The 9,074-nt window shown below is 36.3% G+C and overlaps 1 protein-coding gene across 1 annotated transcript in view; it reads right to left on the reverse strand.

Annotated features, from left to right (window-relative positions):
- LOC117337424 (sodium- and chloride-dependent GABA transporter 3-like) overlaps positions 1-7,187 on the reverse strand; it is a 30,720-nt gene extending 23,533 nt beyond the window's left edge. Inside the window, exons 1-3 of the mRNA XM_033898405.1 lie at positions 7,087-7,187; positions 2,927-3,153; positions 977-1,108 (exon numbers count right to left, since the gene is read on the reverse strand). The gene's annotated coding sequence lies outside the window, so the exon portion shown is untranslated. The remainder of the gene's footprint in view (positions 1-976; positions 1,109-2,926; positions 3,154-7,086) is intronic.
- Positions 7,188-9,074: the final 1,887 nt, after the last annotated feature.

Consider the following 9,074-nt stretch of genomic DNA (forward strand, 5'->3'; position numbering starts at 1 on the left):
GTAGGAATGGTACTGTGTATAAACTCGTGGACGTCACGTTACTGTAGGAATGGTACCGTATATAAACTCGTGGACGTCACGTTACTGTAGGAATGGTACTGTATATAAACTCGTGGACGTCACGTTACTGTAGGAATGGTACTGTATATAAACTCGTGGACGTCACGTTACTGTAGGAATGGTATTGTGTATAAACTCATGGACGTCACGTTACTGTAGGAATGGTACTGTATATAAACTCGTGGACGTCACATTACTGTAGGAATGGTACCGTATATAAACTCGTGGACGTCACATTACTGTAGGAATGGTACCGTATATAAACTCGTGGACGTCACGTTACTGTAGGAATGGTACTGTATATAAACTCGTGGACGTCACGTTACTGTATGAATGGTACCGTATATAAACTCGTGGACGTCACGTTACTGTATGAATGGTACTGTATATAAACTCGTGGACGTCACGTTACTGTAGGAATGGTACTGTATATAAACTCGTGGACGTCACGTTACTGTATGAATGGTACTGTATATAAACTCGTGGACGTCACGTTACTGTAGGAATGGTACTGTATATAAACTCGTGGACGTCACGTTACTGTAGGAATGGTACTTTATATAAACTCGTGGACGTCACGTTACTGTAGGAATGGTACTGTATATAAACTCGTGGACGTCACGTTACTGTAGGAATGGTACTGTATATAAACTCGTGGACGTCACGTTACTGTAGGAATGGTACTGTATATAAACTCGTGGACGTCACGTTACTGTAGGAATGGTACTGTATATAAACTCGTGGACGTCACGTTACTGTAGGAATGGTACTTTATATAAACTCGTGGAAGTCAGTTTACTGTAGGAATGGTATTTTATATAAACTCTTAGAAGTCAGTTTTTACTGTAGGAACGGTACTTATAGTTTCATTTAGATTATTAATGAGTTTTGATATGATGATTGACAAATGCATTACCTTTGAATAAGGGACATATATTCCACAATTCAAATCCAGCTTTCTGCATGTACTGTCCTAAGCCAATCTCCATGATAAACATCGGCAGTCCGATCAACAACAGGAATACCAGGTAGGGCACCAGGAACGCACCTGTGACATAACAAACGTACATGAGGTCAACACACGTCTTCGTTAATAGTTTACTATGGCTGATACAACCATGCATCGATTTTGATTTACATACAATGCAACTCTACCTTTCTAGTCTATTACCCGCTAGATTGGATTGTCCGTACACACCACAATAACTGTTTTAAGGATTGAAATCTGCAGACCTAGCCCGCTTTGATAAAATGCCTCATGATTATTATTTAAGTAACAAATTTAGCTTTTCTTCTATTCAAATGTAAGTGGACATTGATTAGTTAGTTATCTACTTGTTTTCGCCTACATGACTACTGCTGCTAGGTGACATCGCTGAGACAAAACCCAGCGGCAAGGTGAGGTATATAGGCGGTAATCCAGTAACTAACTTGATATGTTCACTCCCAGGTAACTGGACCATTCCTATGACTAGGTTACGATTGTGTCAGGCTAACATATGGTGGCTCTAACATGTATAGTTGGGTTAATTTACTTATTGGTAGACAATTGTTTGAACGTCTCAGCTGTAAGAAAACTAGGTCCATTTGTACTGATGGAGAGAGTTTGGTAAGAATGTTTGTTTGGCAACTAAATCATCAGATTGTATACTTCTTCATTTTCTGTATTTAGCAGATATCGTTAGCCCGCATTTATCAGATAGCCCGCACAAGGCATAGTTAATGTTTCAAATTGCATAGTGTGCGGGCAACATGCAAGGAATCACGGTAATCAAAACTGAAACTTTTCATTGTCATTAATCATTATCTTGGTAACACGGTAGATTTCCCACAAATTTACACGAACTGTAGAATGTGTGTATAGTTTACCAGAAACTGTGGTGATTACATCTGAGCTGTCTTAAAAAAAAAAACAAAAAAAAAACAAAAACAAAACAAAAACAAAAAACAAAAAAACAAGCAAAAAATGCACCAGAAGGCACGCATAGACCTGATGCATCAACAACGATTTTGTAAAAGTACTCTACCGTATTATATTGAGTCAAGTGTAGAGGATTTATATCTATATCCTGTACCAGAAAACTGCCATTAAATCAAACATCAACAAATGCCAAACTATTATCTTTCTACTTTGGTTTTTTAGGATTGAGAGCTAAAAATGCATTAATGATGATTTAATGATTACATGTCAGTTTATCAACGACAATTGACATTTAAAATCGCTACATGGAAGATTATCCTCGGCGACCTTTCGGGAACACCTTGTTGTTAATTGACGTAATTCATGGCCATACAGAGTGGTATCTATTGTCGTATAAATCTAGTACAGTGCGTTCAGACTGCTGCAAATATTACAGTCTGACTAAACTACTAAGAAAGTTTAAAAAAGACCAATGTGTTATGTTAAAGTTTAGCAATGTGTTCATATTAAAATTGTTTTTACAATAGCGATTTTTCAACGGGAAATAAAAGACCATTTTTCTCGGCAAGATAATTAAATGCAACAATTAACTACAAAATTGTATTTTTCTAATAGAAAGAAAAGGAATTAAACGTATTACCACTCATGTATTTCATTAAGAGAATGCGTTATTGGTGATTTTCATTTATGACTAATCTCAGTGAATGTTTGAGCGTGTTAGACGTATGGATAAAGATGCATGATCGTGAATATAACTAAATTTTAACAGAGTCGGTCTGCCCTATTCAGCCCAAGATAGGGAAAATAATGCAAATTTATCGTGTCGAAATTTGTATCATATCCATCGTTCTTATCAAGCTTTGTTTTACTGAATAAATCTCTGCTTACTGTTACTAAAACATTATTCTGTATAACTAGGAAAGGTTTTTATTTACCGCTATTTACCTCCGCCATTTTTGTAGCACAGATACGGAAACCTCCAAATGTTTCCAGTACCGACGGCACCACTTATAGCACACATGAGAAACTCCATTTTTCTGGCCCATTGATCCCGTTTAGTGACCACCATTTGTGTGCTCTCTTTTCCTGGTTCTATTAAGCATGGTGTTTCTTGTGATTCCTTTGCGGCCATCTTGGTCCTCTTTCCGCACTAATTTTGTGGATGAAGTGTGCTGTAACATGAAAGCGGTCTCTAAGTGTTGATGCTATGCGTGATATCACTGTGTGGTACGTAATGACAGTAGTTCAAAGGTTAAATTGTTTGATTATTAGATTTAAAGGGCAATCCACGAAATAAGGAGAGACCATTAAACTTCTAGCTGTTTCCATTACCACAGTATATTTTTGACGAACATAATGTTCTATGGTATAGTTAAGGCACTGCATTTGAAAACAACGGTTACCGACGATGATATCTATGTTATGGTCAATGTTACCGACGATGATATCTCCGTCATTGTCAATGTTACCGACAATGATATCTATGTTAAGGTCAATGTTACCGACGATGATATATCCGTCATTGTCAATGTTACCGACGATGATATCTCCGTCATTGTCAATGTTACCAACGATGATATCTATGTTATGGTCAATGTTACCGACGATGATATCTCCGTCATTGTCAATGTTACCGACAATGATATCTATGTTAAGGTCAATGTTACCGACGATGATATCTCCGTCATTGTCAATGTTACCGACGATGATATCTCCGTCATTGTCAATGTTACCAACGATGATATCTCCGCTATTGTCAACGTTACCAACGATGATATCTCCGTTATGGTCAATGTTACCGACGATGATATCTATGTTAAGGTCAATGTTACCAACGATGATATCTCCGTTATGGTCAATGTTACCGACGATGATATCAATGTTAAGGTCAATGTTACCGACGATGATATCTCCGTCATGGTTAATGTTACCGACGATGATATCTATGTTAAGGTCATTGTTACCGACGATGATATCAATGTTAAGGTCAATGTTATCAACGATGATATATCCACTATGGTCAATGTTACCGACGATGATATCTCCGTCATTGTCAATGTTACCGACGATGATATCTCCGTCATTGTCAATGTTACCGACGATGATATCTATGTTAAGGTCAATGTTACCGACGATGATATCTCCGTCATTGTCAATGTTACCGACGATGATATCTCCGTTATGGTCAATGTTACCGACGATGATATCTCCGTCATTGTCAATGTTACCGACGATGATATCTCCGTTATGGTCAATGTTACCGACGATGATATCAATGTTAAGGTCAATGTTATCAACGATGATATCTCCACTATGGTCAATGTTACCGACGATGATATCTATGTTAAGGTCAATGCTACCGACGATGATATCTCCGTCATTGTCAATGTTACCGACGATGATATCTCCGTTATGGTCAATGTTACCGACGATGATATCTCCGTCATTGTCAATGTTACCAACGATGATATCTCCGTTATGGTCAATGTTACCGACGATGATATCAATGTTAAGGTCAGTGTTACCGACGATGATATCTCCGTCATTGTCAATGTTACCGACGATGATATCTATGTTAAGGTCAATGTTACCGACGATGATATCTCCGTCATTGTCAATGTTACCGACGATGATATCTCCGTCATTGTCAATGTTACCGACGATGATATCTCCGTCATTGTCAATGTTACCGACGATGATATCTCCGTCATTGTCAATGTTACCGACGATGATATCTCCGTCATTGTCAATGTTACCGACGATGATATCTATGTTAAGGTCAATGTTACCGACGATGATATCTATGTTAAGGTCAATGTTACCGACGATGATATCTATGTTAAGGTCAATGTTACCGACGATGATATCTCCGTCATTGTCAATGTTACCGACGATGATATCTCCGTCATTGTCAATGTTACCGACGATGATATCTATGTTAAGGTCAATGTTACCGACGATGATATCTATGTTAAGGTCAATGTTACCGACGATGATATCTCCGTCATTGTCAATGTTACCGACGATGATATATCCGTCATTGTCAATGTTACCAACGATGATATCTATGTTAAGGTCAATGTTACCGACGATGATATCTCCGTCATTGTCAATGTTACCGACGATGATATATCTGTCATTGTCAATGTTACCAACGATGATATCTATGTTATGGTCAATGTTACCGACGATGATATCTCCGTCATTGTCAATGTTACCGACAATGATATCTATGTTAAGGTCAATGTTACCGACGATGATATCTATGTTAAGGTCAATGTTACCGACGATGATATATATGTTAAGGTCAATGTTATCAACGATGATATCTATGTTATGGTCAATGTTACCGACAATGATATCTATGTTAAGGTCAATGTTACCGACGATGATATATATGTTAAGGTCAATGTTATCAACGATGATATCTATGTTATGGTCAATGTTACCGACGATGATATCTATGTTATGGTCAATGTTACCGACGATGATATCTATGTTATGGTCAATGTTACCGACGATGATATCAATGTTAAGGTCAATGTTACCGACGATGATTTCTCCTTTGATTAAGATGAGGATAGTATTGCTGTCACTGTAAAGTACGATCGACCCTGAGACTAAATGTAGTTATTAATGAGAACGCTGTTATCGATGATATAATTGAAGCGTGTTTGTCGATAACATCGCTTATGATAATATTTTGTTAAAGAAGGACGACAATAGTTATATAGTGTATGCTATTTCTATGAAAATCTTTATCATATAAAATAACACTTCATTAATATATTCTAGCATTCAAAGTCGAAGAAAACAGATTGAACAAATTATGAAAAAAAACTCCATAGCATTAATGCTTGGATTTTAGAGAATTAAAAAAAAAAAGTTTGTTGACATTTAAGCTAGACTGTGTATAATGAAACGGGTAGGTACACAATGACACAATATCGGAACATCAATGTAACAAGACATCTCAAGCGAAACGAAATCACTTGATATATAACAGTGGTCTATACGCTAAAAAGAGTTGGAAGATTGAGATCAAGTGAAATCTATTGCAAGGATTATATATATAATGACCTCAATTTGGATTCGAGAAATGAAAATCGATAGATAACGGTTGAAAGTAAGCGTGTGAAGTTTTAGGATAATCAGATACAAGAGTCCCCAATATGTCTGTATATCTCACATGCTACTCATGCGACTTTGAAATAAGTTGATATATGTAATTTATGTGAATGCTTAGCCAAATACCTCTTCATTTTATCAGAGTAGACTAAGTGTGACTCTTTCGATAAATCCTTTTATAGCTCGTAATCCCAGAATGCTGCTTGTCCTTATCATAAACTCAACGCCCCCTTGATTATTCAAACAAAAATTTACACCAATTGGACACCTGCTGTGAATCTTTGAACTTACCGAAAAGGAGAGGAGGGGAGTGAAACCGAAATTTATCACGGCAAAATGATGATGGTTGTGACTTTTTTTAGGGCTATGAGACAAGTAATAAAGCCGATATCTATCTACAGTAACAGTGTCCTCCATTTTTACCTCAAATGGGTGAAATTTGAACTTTCGTAAAATATGATGATGTGTGTAAGTTGAACAAGTTTAAGGACAATCAGGTAATTAATGTAGTCAGTAGCTATAGGCTGGTAACGTCGAAAACATAACAGCAGTGACCTTATTTCCTACCCCCAGGTAATTAATGTAGTCATTAGTCGGCAACCTCGGAAGTATTTAGTAGCAGTTCTACCCCCCAGGTAATCAATGAAGTCAGTAAACAGACAACGTCGGAAATATATAGTAGCAGTGACCTTATTTCCTACCCCAGGTAGCGTAAACTCGTACACGTGATAATAACATAACCTCACTTTCATGCAGTCCCTGTGGACGATGACGCTACAATAGATAGCAATGCAACATCATTTATTTTGAGGTGTATCTATTAATGCCGAAAATAACCTGACATTGTTTACACCACTGTCGAATGTACATGTAGATACTCTTGCTGCATCAGGAAAACTAGCATTTTAACATGTCGTCTTTAACATCATAACATAGTGTTATTCTCTTAAACCATAATAAAGAAAAAACAACATTACCTGTTATCCAGAGATAGACAAAACGATAAACTCCCCGTAATTAGTTGGAAACAAGGGCCAAGGTCTCACAGAAGATGATATACAAACACATAAATCATAAGGGTGACATTTTTTTTATTTCTTCAATACGCAAGCCCTACCCTTATCACCTGACAGACACCTGGTCCTTGTCACATGTTAATTATGTGTAACGTTCCTGTTAAAACACAAACATAACATATACATCAAGCCCTCATGTATAACGAGACCAAGACGAGGTGGGAGAGTAATGATAAATTGATACATTACATTATGAAAAGGTTTAAGTGATGGTATTATATTTTTGTGATAAGATAACGATGTGGTATATTCCCTAGGCATGCACTAGCATATAAACGATCTTAGATGAGCTTTCATTTCAGATAAATTTCAAATGTTATTATTTTTACGCATTTTTACGACCAAACGTTAAAACATTGAGATAAGTTTGATAAAGTCTCATGGAAAATGAAAACATGTTATCACATAAGAAAGACAACTAACATTGATTTCTCCGTAAATATCGCTGTCTAAAGTATTTCCTCTTGATAAGCGTTGATATGTGGACTAGACCTGGGAATCAGGACAGGGCGAATCTAGTTTCGCTTCTGTCCATTTCCTTTATAAATCACGACAGTGAAGCGTGGTATTACACTTCAATACCTATACTGACACTATCTGGGGAGTTACCCGTTTATACTTCCGCAATGGCGTACATCATCAACAACATGTCATTTTGTTCGTGTGAATGTTTGACAGGTGTACAGGAAATTCAACGCTGAAACCACCATGTTTCTTAGCAAACATCACCTAGAACTAGTATTGAAATAAGCATGCCATTGACAATATTGAAGCCAACATTTCACAAACGTAACTAAGCTCATGATCTTCAATCTGATTCCAAAGCTGTGTTTTGAGAACGGAGATAACATTAGAGACTGATAGTAGCTATGTTTAATAAAGATGAAATATTCTAATCTATTTGGAGGCACAGATAACCGTCTTAGACGAGCAGTGATTTATTTCTTTAAAAATTCCCTTCCTTTGATACAGACAATATTTGTATGTACATTTTGTTATTGCCTTCTCTCAAAATATAGATATGATAACGTTAGAATACTACAAATTAAACATATCCTTCCTCTAAAGAGATGACACACATAATCCCATAGATCCAGGTGTAGGTACCTTGTGTAGGTTTCCTGTTTTGTGACCTGTCTTGTGTATATATTCCTTTTTTTCGGAACGTCAACGCACAAACCAAAATGTGCTTACATTAAAGACACTATACAAAGGGAATAAAATTTACCTTACGCTCTATACAAAAGAAAAAAAAATCACAGTTTTAATGAAGGACAGATTTGTAGATTTGTTTAGTAATTCCAATACTACCTTCGTAAAAAGTGTTATCTTACATTAAGAAAATCTATTTGCATCTTGGCGATTTTGTCAGACTGTTAATTCATGTGTATATTTATATACAAACACAAGACTGAAATAAAGCACAGTTTGTATTGTAAAAATAAAATAAACACATATACAACAGTTGTTTAAGGGTAAAAAACAGAAATAAGAGTGGTGTTACAAAAAAGTTTACAAACAGGGGTTTACACAAAGCAGTTAACACAAGCCACCTTAGATACACAGAATAAAAACGTAAAATTGTTTCATATAGCTGTCATCCTTCTATATCTCGTCAGACAAACACCACACACTAGTAGGGAACTTAGATTTGGTGTCAGTTGACAGAGTGTTTGTTGCCTTAATACCAATGATAAGATAAATCTTTGACAGGAAATTGAAGCTTAATTTACAGGAATCTACTAATTTAATTTGCCTAATAAATCATGAATATCTTTTACGTAGATAATCTATTTTCACGTTAAGTGATCGAGGGATCTAGGTGTAACTTGGGTTTTCTGGATTTCCGGCTTTAACATTCATTTCATATGTATTGAAAATTTTGAAAA

This window comes from Pecten maximus, chromosome 11 (assembly GCF_902652985.1).
Source record: "Pecten maximus chromosome 11, xPecMax1.1, whole genome shotgun sequence".
NCBI classification, from domain to species: Eukaryota; Metazoa; Mollusca; class Bivalvia; order Pectinida; family Pectinidae; genus Pecten; species Pecten maximus.